Raw genomic sequence first — 12,782 nt, forward strand, 5'->3', positions numbered from 1 at the left:
ATTAGGAGTGAAATACCCAAAAAACCTCACAAATAATATCACTGTTTGTACACCCCGTGTGACATTAGGAGTAACATTCTCCGAAACTATTACGAATAACTTCACAGATTTTACACCCCCTGTGATATTCGGAGTTAACCTCTTCCTAGAATGTGAGGAATAACATCACAGGATGTACACCCCCTTGACATGAAAAGTAACATCACTCTAGGATATGATGAATAATATAACAAAGTGCACAAAATTTGTATGGTAGGAGTAACATCCCCCTGGGATACTAGGAATCACAGCACAGAAAACACACCCCCTGTGACAATAGGAGTAACATCCCCTTAGGATATTACAAATAATATCACAAGGTTTACATGCATTGTTACATTAGTAACAATATCCAGCTAGTATATTGTGAATAATATCACAGGGTGTACACATTTGTGACATTAGGAGTAACATCCCCCAAGAATATTACGAATAATATCACAGGGTGTACACACCCTGCGACTTTAGGAAAATCATCCTCCTGGATTACCACGAATAATGTCACAGGATGTTAAACCCCTGTGCCAATAGGAGTAATATACTTCCAGGATATGACGAATAATATCACAGTGTGTACACCCACTGCGATATTAAGAGTCATTTTTCCTAAAATATTATGAATAGTATCACAGGATGTACACACATAGAGAACACCTGCTGTGATATTAAAAGTTATACCTCCCTGGGATATTGTGAACAATATCACATGGTGTACATCATGTGTGAACACCCACTGTGATTTTTAAAGCCATATCTCCTTAGGATATTACAAATAGTATCAATAGGTGTACACACCCTATGACATTAAGATAACGTCCCTTTAGGGTATTACAAATAATATCCCACAGGGTAGACCCCATGTGACATTAGGAGTAACCTCTTCCTTGGATATTACGAATGAGATCACAGGGTTGGCACCTCATGTAATTTTAAAAGTAAAATCCCCCAGGAATATTACTAATAATAACACAGGGTGTACACCCTTGTGATGTTAGGAGCAACATCCTCCTAGGATATTAGGAATAATATTCAGAAGGTGTACACAGAGAAGGTGACATTAGTAGTAATATCCCACTAGTATAGTGTGAATAATATCACAGGGTATACACACCTGTGACATTAGGAGTAACATCCCCCTGGAATATTCTGAATAATATCGCTGTGTTTACATCTCCTGTGAGTTTAGGGGTATCATCCCGCTAAAATATTACGTAAATAATTGTAAAATTATGAATATCTCCCTAAGGTATTATGAATAATATCACAGGATGTGTACACACGTGGCATATACCCCACGTGATGTTAGGAGTTACATCCTTCTAGTATGTTAGGAATAATACCGCAAAGGTGTCCACACATAGTTAACAGCATATGTCATATTAGGATTAACATCCCTCGAGAATATTTCAAAGAACATCACAGGGGCAGTGCACACATGATGTACATGCCCTTTGACATTACGAGTACATTTCCCTGACACATTTCAAGTAATATCACAGTGTTTACACCTTCTGTGACATTTGGAGTAACGTCCCCTATGATAGTATGAATAATATCACAGGGTGTACATCCCCTGTGACCTGAGGAGTAATATCTTTCTAGAATACTACGAAGAATATCACAATGTGTACACCCCCTGTGTCATTAAAAGTAAAATTCCCCTAGGATATTATGAAAAATAACGCAGGAAGTATACTCCGTGTGACATTAGAAATAATATCCCCTGAGGATAAAGCGAATAAAGTCAGAGAATGTACATGCGTTGGGACATCAGTAATAATATCTCTTTCAGATAATAATATCAAAGGGTGTACATGCATTGTGAAATTACTAGTGAACTCCCGCTAGTATATTACGAATTTTATGACAGGGTGTATATGCCCTGTGACGTTCATAGTAACGTTTTCCTAGAATATTACAAAAAATATTAAAGGGTGTAAAGGACCTGTGATTTACGAGTAACATTTCCATAGAATATTACACTGTGTGTACGCCCTGTGTGACATTAGGAGTAACATCCCACAAAATGATAACGAATAATTTCACAAGGTGTACACCCTCTGCGACATTAAAAGTAACATTTCCCTAGAATATTATGATAATATCAACAGAGTGTACACCCCCTGTGATATAGGGAGTAACATCTTATAAAGATAATATGAGTAATTTGATAAGGTGGACAAACCCTGTGACATAAGGAGTAAAATCCCTCTAGGACATTACGAATATCAAAGGGAACACACGCCGTGTGACAATAAAAGTAACTTCCCCTTAGGATATTATGAATAATACCACAAGGTGTACACACACTGTGACATTATTATTAATGTCCCGCTAGGATATTGTGAATAATATCACAGTGTGTACAGTCCTGTGACATCAGGATGAACATTCCCCTACAATATTAAGAATAATATAGCAGGGTGTACACCCCCTGTGATTTTGGTAGGGCCATCCTCCTAGAATATGGGTAATAATGTCCCAGGGTGTTATCCAAGTGTGGCAGTAGAGGTAAAATCCTAGTAGTGGAGTACTATCACTCCCCTCTCCCCGCCTGTATATTATGATCCACATCGCAGGGGGGCGGGCAGCTCCCGTGGTGTAGGGAGTAATGTCACCCCGCTTCTCCCCCCCAGGATATTACGATCCACAGTGGACACACGGCGTGTTTACGTTATTGTGAGTAATAACTTCTCCACCTCTGGAGACTACCAACTATATCATAGACGGGTTTACATCCTCTGCACGATTTGCAGTATTAGCATCCTCTTCTCCCTGGATATTAACAACAGTATCACAGGAGTGTTTCTACCCACAGCAGCATTGGGTGTAGTATCATCCTCTCCCATGTTGAATTTAGGAACAATATCACTGGGGGCGTGGACACTCCCTGTGATATTGAAAGTAATATCATCCTCTTTTCTCCTGGATCATGGGACCAATATTAATGGGAGGTGTACGTTTTCTGCAATATTGGGAGTAATAGCATCCTCTCTGATTTGAATATTAAGGGCAATGTCACAGGGCGGGTCTACACTCTCTGCGATATTGGCAATAATATTATCCTCTCCCCAACCTGCATATTAGGAAAAATATCACAGAGTGGGTGTACACCTTCTGCAATATGAGTAGTAACATCATCTTCTCCCCTTCTGGATATTGGGAACAATATCACTCGAGAGGGTACACTTTCTTTGAGACTGAGAGTAATATCATCCTCTCCGCCTTTGAATATTAAGAGAAATATCACAGGGGGTATGTACAGCCCCTGAGATATTGGGAGTAATATCGGGCTCTTTCGCTCCATGAATATTAGGAACAATATCTCAAGGTGGGTTTACACCTCCTGCTACATGGGGAGTCATATCCTCTCTTTTCCTGGATATTAGGGACAATATCGCAGGGTGGGTGTGCGCAGCCTGCGATATTGACTGTAATATCATCCTCTCGCCCTCCGGATATTAGGAACAATATCACAGAAGGGGCGTACACTCCCTGTGATATTGGGAGTAATATCATTTTCTCCTTCCATGAATATCAGGAGCAATATCCCCGGGTGGATGTACACCCACTGCTATGTTGGGAGTAATGTCATACTCTACCCCCTGGATATTAGGAGCAATATCACAGTGTGGGTGTACATCCATAGCGATATTGGCAGTTATTAATATCATGCTCTCCCTCCCTGGATATTAGGAACAATATCATGGGGGGGTGGGTGTACACCCCGGCACTATTGGGAGTAATATCATTCTCTCTTATTCTGGATAGTAGGAACAATATCACAGGTGGGGTGCACACCCTCTGTGATATTGGGAGTAATATCCTCTCCCAGCGTGGATATTAGGAACAATCTCACAAGGGGGGCTGTACAGGTCTTTGATATTGGTAGTAATATCATACCCTCCCCCTTGCATATAAGAAAGAGTATGACAGGCGGGGTGGACACCCCCCGCGATATGGGGAGTAATATCACCCTCCTCTCCCTCCCTGGATATCATGACCCACGGTGGGCACACAGCGTGTTTACCATGTTGTGAGTAATATCATCCCCCCCCACCAGAAATTATGAACAATATCACAGATGGGTGTACACCGTCTGCAATGTAGGGAGTGTCAACATCCTCTCCACCCCTGAATATTAGGAACAATATCAAAGAAGTGTTTATACCACCTGCGATATTGGGAGTAATACCATCCTCTCCCACGTTGAAATTCAAAACAGTATCACTGGGGGCGTGTCCACCCCATGTGATACTGAAAGTCATATCATCCTCTTCTCTCCTGGATCGTGGGAACAATATCACTGGGGTGATGTACACTTTCCGCGATATTGGGAGTAATATCCTCTCTGCCTTGGAATATTAAGGACAATATCACAGGGGGCTGTACACATCCTGTGCTATTAAAAATAATGTTATCCTCTCCCACCCTGCATATTAGGAAAAATATCACAGAGTGGGTGTACACCTCCTCCGACATGGGAAGTAATATCATCTACTCTTCTTCGGAAGTAGGAACAATATCACACGGGTTTGTACACTTTCTGTGATATTGGGAGTAATATCAGCTTCTCCGCCTTTGAGTATTAAAAACAGCATCACAGAATGGATGTACACCCCCTGCGATATTGGGAGTAATATCAGCCTGTACCCTCCATGGATATTAGGAATAATATCCCAGGGTGGGTGTTCAGCTGCTGCTGTATGGGGAGTCATATCATCCTCTCCCTTCCTGGATATTATTAGCAACAACATCACAGGGTGGGTGGGCACAGCCTGGGATATTGGGAGTAATATCACCCTCTCCCCCTCCGGATATTAGGAACGATATCACAGAAGGGGCGTATACTCCCTGCGGTACTGGGAGTAATATCATTCTCTTCTTCTGTGAATATTAGGAGCAATATCACCGGGTGGATGTACACCCACTGCTGTATTGGGAGTAACGTCATACTCCACCCCCTGGATATTCAGATCAATAACACCGGGTGGGTGTACACCTACTGTGATATTGAAAGTAATACCATGCTCTCTCCCTCCCTGGACGTTAGGAACAATATCATAGGTGGGTGTACACCCACTGCGGTATTAGGAGTGATATGATTGTTAATTATTACTTATTTATTATTAACATTAATATTAATTACCAATATCAATATTGAGAAACAATTGCTAACAAAAAGTTTTCATATTATTATTAATATTAATTATTGGTACCAATATTATTGTTTTCTAATTAATAAGATCAGTATCAATTGTTAATATCAGTCATTATTAATAATTAATATTAATAATTTTATTTTTATCATTAATATAACCATTTAATGATTATTATCATTATTATCGGCATTGATTTTAAATCACTCACTTAACGAAAACTCAGGCTACATACAACTACGCAAAGGGCCTAACATTGTAAGCTCTTAGGGACTGCTTCAACCATTCGCTGACACAGTAACACTTTTCAGCAAAGAACCCCTATGGCCCTCAACATCTACTATTGCCCTTTATGTTATTGCTCCAACCCTGTCCTTTTCTATCGCTCTCCTATTGTGAACACCTCTCCCTATACCAGATCGTCTAATTAATTTTAATATAGGCCTCCTATTTTTACTAACCATATCAAGCCTAGCCGTCTATTCCATTCTATGATCAGGATGAGCAATTAAATTCAAATTATGCACAAATTGGCGCATTACAAGTTGTCGCTCAAACAATTTCATAAGAAGTAACCCTAGTCGTTATCTTGCTATCAATTCTACTGATATGTGGCTCGTTTAACTTATATGCACTCATCACAATGCAAGAAATCCTCTTACTGCTCCTATCATCATGGCCCCTAGATATGATATGACTTGTCTTCACACTAGCAGAAACTAATCAAGTCCCTATATTATATATATGTAATTACTTATATTATATATAAAATATATTATATAAAATATAAATATATAAATATTTATATTTTATAATATAAATATTATTTATATTTTATAATATATTTATATTTAATAATTATTATAGTTATATTATATTTATAATATAAAACATATAATATAACATGTAAATAAAAATATAATATTTTATATATAATGCATATTTTATATAAAATATAAATATATATTTACCTATAATATATAATATGTAATATATAATATTTAATTATATATAATTTTTATACCCTCTGTAGAAGGAATTATTTTTGTTTCTATAGCCATCCGTAATAAAATACTATGTCTGTGTCTATAATAAAAATACTAGTGAAAAATGGGAACTACAGTCACGTAAGAGATAAAAGAAAGTCTGTTAGTATCAATATATCGATGCATATAAATGGTGTTTGTTTTTACAGGGTTTAGTAAAATGCATTCTAATTTTCTAAACAATTTCCACATTACAGTATGTTTATTTTTCTCTCTTTCATGATTGGAAAGAGTGCAACAATACGCATCCCTATACAATCATCCTTGATTACATCTAAGGGACTTTCTCCAGTAATAAAATTACAGGGTTAATATATTCATATAGGTATTACAAGGTAACCAAACAACATTAGGAATTCTTTCATCAGCAAAGCCCAATGTAATCCTAATCCAGGTAGCCACTCTAACTGATGCAATTAACTCAGATACATAAATATATACATATATATGTATATCTCTGCATGTGTGGATGCACTTAAATGGCTTTAAATACCATGGACTTTTCCTCTCAAACAGTATTTGTGTTGAGAATGAGGTATATTCACTAGTTCATCAAAAATATTTTTAAAATTCTTAGGTGATTGTTTGTTGCAGTGACCTGCTGGATTAGAATTAGATCGGGTTTAAAACAATGAAAGAATCTGGGAGAGGGGGCAGAGTGTTGGTTGTTAATTAGCACATGGATCAAAGGAGATTACTGATGTGTTTAGAAGCCACAACATTGACAGAATAAATCCAGAACTAACAATCCAATTGTAGATCTCTTTACTGTGGTATTTTCTGCCATCTCTGCTCCATAAGACACACCTTAACCACTTTGTGGTGGTATCTGCAGTATTCTATTTTAGTCTAAATAGCATTTTCTCTCAAATACATTCTGTTTCTCTCTCCTTCATCTTCCCTCCCTTCTTCCTTCCAGCTGTATTTTCTCCCTAGAGAACACTAGTAGAATGTTCTCCCAAATTTCAGATTTCAGATACGCATCTGTAAAATAATCTTACGGAGACACATTTTAGTTGCTACTGAATACTTGGTTGTTTACATAAGTTCACAGCATTACTACTGTCCTCCAAAAAATAGTTTCCCACTTTCACAGCAAATCTCATCATTGACTCTGCCATCCAAGTTTATTCTATGCCAATCTGGAAGAATCTGGAAAAATACTTAAAATACATTTTCAGTATTCATCATGCACATGTATTGTATTTTATTTTATATATGTTCGGGTGAATATCTTTCTCCACTAATGGTTTGCATTTCAATTCTTGTATCATGTTTTTTGAAACACAGAAGTCATCATTAATGTAAACCAACTAATTTTTTTTAATTGTTAATTTCTGTCCTCGTTAAGAAAGGCTTATGAGAATACTGTATCATGTTCCCCTTACCTTCAGGACTTGAATCTATTTGGAAATGACTGTGTGTGTTTTGAGGTAGGAGTCAATATTTAGTTACTTTTTTAAAAAAAATTCAATGAATCCAGCATTGTTCTGATCACCTTGTGTATTTCAATGTAGAAGAGCGCACTAATAATGCGGGATTATTTATATATGTGGTGAGAATTCCAGAATGAAGCCCAGCATGGAAGGTCAAATGATATTAACTCAAGGGATAGATTAGTACAATGAAACATGATGGATAAGTGCCATATAGTTAGATAAAGAGAAAGAAAAACATTTCGCAGTTATCATTGAGACTTCACTCCAAGTTCTTGCATGAAGTGAAAGATCCCGACTGCCTTCCACTGATTTTAACTTCATTCAGACATGTCTGTCATCTATTATTTCACTCAGTGGCAGTCAGAAGTGACGAAAAGAGAAAACAGAGAATATATTTTATGCCATGATCATGAATAATGATTTTTCAGAAATTAATTAATAAAGAACCAACACATATACTTTTAGTGTTTTTACCGCATTTGATAGTAACACAATAAATGAGTGTTAATAACATTAGGATGCAATTCAAGACATAGAACAGAACCTATTTTCCTGTTTGATAAGGCACAAGGAAGAGGGCTTTCTGGGATAAAGGGGTTCCCACAGCAGATGAACACATTTCCGATTTGTCTCAGGTCAGAGGTGAATACAGCAAAAGAAAGGCCTGAGAGGAGGTGAGAAGGGGGCAATTAGGGATGGTGTGTATAGGGGAGCTTTGATTAACATCAACAAAGCTCACAGTTCTAGCTTCACAATCCAGGAATAATCCTACATGTCTAGTAGGTCTTGGGACATATTGCAGTGTAATTGGGGAGGTAGTAAATAGACTGCACTGAATGTCGTTCTTAACACACCCAAGACTAAAGAGTCCCTCCTCTCCATATATATCGCCATTCCGATTCTTCCCTTGCCAATACTTATTACAGACACCAAAAGCCCAATTCCAAGAGTCCACCACATGGACCTCCCAGTAATATTTGCCGGAGGTGAAAGTCTGAGCACCCCATGCAAGAAAACTTGTAGGTATTGCAGTGATATGGGGTGCATTTTGACGGTCACATCCAATACAAATGCTTCTCAAATCTCCACATTGAAAGATATGACTGATGGCTTCGTTATGATGGAGAGTAATATCCACTGCAAAATAAATAAATAAATAAATAAATGGAAAGAAAGAAAGAAAACATGCATAGCCATCTGTAAATAAGCAAAAATTGTTCTATCAAGAAGTTAATTCACCAGGAAACGTAAAGTCACAAGGACACTTTTGCTTGTAACTTCTAATAAAATATAGAGATGATTAATATTATCTACAAGACAAATAAAACGCTAACCACAGATATTAAAAGCGTTTTGAAAACTTACACACTGAGAGCCAAATGTAAGACCAACTTCTATCAATCCAATTTTCAAAGCAAAATTTGCACATTCTATGCCCTAAATGCTATGGCATTTATGCCTGTAGTGGTAGCTACTCAGGAGACTCAAGTGGGAGGATCTCTTGAACCCGGGAGGTGGAGGCCGTGGTGAGCCGTGTTGTTATCTCTGTACTCCAGCCTGGTTGACAGAGTGAGACCCTGTCTCAACAAGTAAATAAATACAAAATAAATTTTTAAAAAGCGAGCACAGAAAGTCGAATAATGCGTGACCTGACTGATACGAGGAACGTAACATCGTTGAAATCATAGCTGCAGAGAGCATAACGGTGGTTACCCGATTCAGGTGCCAGGGAGGGTTTGGGGAGATGTTGGTCAATTGATACGAAATTTCAGACAGGAATGTTTTTAGAGATCTACTGAGCGGCACGCCGACTACAGTGAATAACTAAGTATTGTCTACTTGAAAATAGATGTGGGAGTAGATTTTAAACGTATTCTCATCACAATAAAATCAGGATGCGAGGAAACGAGTGTGTTAGTTAGCTTGATTTGGTCATTCCACAGTGTATACATATATGAAGCCTCACGCTGTACACCACAAATATATATAATTTTCACTGGTCTATATAAAATGGAAACTTAAATACATTATAAAACTTAAATGATATAACATACAACAAAAAAGACTTTTATTTGTTAAATCTCCACAGAAGGAGTCTAAGTCATAAAGGAAAATAAACTTCGAGGAGTGGTAAAATCAATCAGAAACGTCCCACTTCAGTGCTTCCCGAAACGTGTCTGACAGAGTGGACATCCAGTTGTTCACTAACTCCTTGCTCTGGACAGTTAGTGTGTGTGTATATATGGGTGTGTGGGCTTATAAACACAAAGTAAATTAATGGTAATGAAAGCATTCTGATTCTCAGTTTAATTTAGTTATGTATACAGACACACCCCCCAGCCCCCCACACACACATTTATCAAATCAGGCACTCCACCAAAACTAGCTACTTAGTGTGTCATCTCTCAATGCAGACTCAAAAGAGAAACGTGAATTTAGAGAGGCATGATGGTTCGTTCTCTCTTGGATTCCAGTTGTAAGTTGACTGACTGATTGAGACATTGTAGTTGATTGGTCTTGGTGGAAGAATCCACTTGGACACTTAATTGAAAACCTACTATGTGCCATCGTTTTAAGGCTGTCCGTGTGTTGCTTCGTTCATTCCTCACCATGACCTCCTGATCACACTCTGGAGATCAAAAACCAGAAGCGCGCAGAAGCTATTTGTCCAGTGTTACAAAGCTTCTAAGTGGTGGAATTGGAATGTGAACTCAGATGTGTAATTCTAGAGCCTAAGTGTTTCACCCACCTCACTGTGGTGGCTCCACCGAAAAACAGCTAAGCGCTCATGGAGAAGCTGAGGACTTTCAGCTTTGCTTTTAAATGTTTTTAATTTTCAATGTTTAAATTCATACCAAGATTGATTGGGCGCCAGCCCCGGGTGTAGGGGAAAAATCGGGTGGGGGAGGGGGGTTCAGAAAGTCCCACAGAAGGGGAAGATGCCCAGGAGAGAAGACTGTCAGGAGGCTGTTGTGTCAGGGGGCTCGACTTTTTCTCAGAGGCCATGGAGGTTCAGGTGGGCTAAGGGAGGCGAGTGGTAGAAGGCCAAAGGTCTGGGAGGGACGGAGGGATGGGGACAGGCGCGAGGGGCCGCGGCAAGGACTCGGGGGACTGGGAGAGGGGGCTCGGGCCTCGGGGAGCCCATTGGTGGAAGGACAGATGTCCGGGAGGGGCAGAGGGATGGGGACAGGGGCGACGGCCGGGGGCAGGCACTCCGGGGGCCTGGGAGTCGGGGGTCGGGGTTCGTCTGGGCTTTTGGCCCTGTCCTGCCGCCGGCTGCTTCCGTTTCTTTCGCTTTGCGGCGAGGTGGACAGGTTTAGATCTCAGGATTGAGGGAGGTTTTGGAAGCGGCCTGGGGCTAAGGACAGGCCAGGGCGGCGGGAGAGGCGGTCCGGTTGCATCGCTGGATCTGGGGGCGCTGTCGGAGCTTCCACATCACCAGCTGCATGCAGGCGTTTGCGTCCTCGATGGAGTTGTGTCCGTCCTGGCTGTCCTGGATGATGTGTCCCAGGTAGTCGGCCGCGAGATTCCTGAGGGAGCGCTTGTAGGGGAAACCCAGGTAGTGCGGGAAGAGCACGGCCGTGTCCACCACGGTGCTGTGGATGAGCTTCAGGGCCAGCAGATCGCTCTCCAGGCTGTGCCCGATGAGGATGGTTTGGGCGCTGAAAAAGCTCAGCAGGATGGCTTGGACTTTGGGCAACGTGATGTTCGTGTTGGCGACGTCGGCCCTGGTCACTCTGGAAAACCTGGTTTTGTAGTCCACGATCTCGTTGTCGGGCTTGACGAAGGTGTCGTACACCACTCGCATGTCAGCGTCCACCACAGTGACGCGGGTCAGCTCCAGGCCGTGCGTGGTGTAGCACATCTCACAGTCCAAGGCGTAGATCCCTGGATAAGCGTCTCTGGAACACTCTTTCTCCAAGGTCTTCACGAAGCCATCGAGGCTGTCCTTGCGGCCGTCCCCCACGTGCTGCTTTGCCACCTGGCAGCCCACGTAGCCAGGAGCCGCTGCACAGCAGGTGTACTGGCTAACCCGGCCTCCAGCCACTTGGCTCGAGCGGACCCGCCCCCAGTGATAATAACACAACTGGTCGCGTACACAGCGGCCGGAGGAGGACACCAGGTACTCAGTACTACAACGGCAGCAGACCCTGCAGGACGAGTCGCCGGGCCCCTTCCCCTGGCCAGTAAAGAGGACTGCGCCTCCGGGCTGCTTGGGGTGCGGGAAGGGGTAGTCGTTCTCCTTGAGCTGGTCCTGGGTGAGCAGGAACTCCTGGAGGTGGCTGTACAGGGCGGCCCAGCTGAGGCCGGGCATGGAGCTGGGGGTCAGGCCCTTCAGACTCTTGAGGGTGTTCAGGATCACATTGAGGTACACCTTCTTGTTGGGGCTGCAGTCGTAGGCCGCCTTCTCCTCGTTCAGCGCCTTTTCCTCGGCCTCCTGCTTGGAGGCGCAGAACTTGAGACACTCTTTGGTGAATAGTTGGAGATAGTCTCGGCGGATGACGGTGGGGACTTGGCACCCCGAACTTCGGAGGATAATGGGTTTCTCCAAACGAGCTAAGGATGGACGACGGATGATCCGCTTAGAGCTGATGGTGGTGGAGGTCTTGTCTGCCATCCCCGACCTGTTGCGCCTCTTCCGTGGCTGTCTGCCGACCTTGGAGCCATTGGAGCGTTGGCTTCTGCTGGCCACCCGGGTTCTCTTGGCATCTGTGGCACCAGTGGCCAAGCAAGGGCTGTGAGAGTGGGCGATCCTCTTCCTCTCCCTGGGGGCTGAGATGCAGACTGCGTAGGGTCTCTCTGCCAGCTTTGGGGCGGCTGGCAAGCAGCAGGCCGATCCCCACTGCGCAGGGAAGCACCAAGCCTCCGTCACCATCTCGGGCCACGCAGGGGGCACAGCGGGACAAGTATTCTCGGGCTCCGTCTGGATCCCCACAGATGATGAGGCCTGCTTGTACATCTGGGGCACTCAGAGCCTGAAGCTCTGGGCAGGCTGATGACAGGGCATTGGGAATTCTTTAGCCCCGAGGGCCGCCTCCTCGACCGCCTTCTTCGCTTCTGGATAGCCAGGTGGGAACCAGCAGGGAGATGTGGCTAGC

General features: G+C 42.2%; 1 pseudogene; it reads right to left on the minus strand.

Moving 5' to 3' along the window:
• Positions 1-10,678: 10,678 nt before the first annotated feature.
• Positions 10,679-12,559, minus strand: LOC129485312 (exonuclease GOR-like; annotated as a pseudogene).
• Positions 12,560-12,782: the final 223 nt, after the last annotated feature.

Source organism: Symphalangus syndactylus, chromosome 6 (assembly GCF_028878055.3).
Source record: "Symphalangus syndactylus isolate Jambi chromosome 6, NHGRI_mSymSyn1-v2.1_pri, whole genome shotgun sequence".
NCBI lineage: Eukaryota > Metazoa > Chordata > Mammalia > Primates > Hylobatidae > Symphalangus > Symphalangus syndactylus.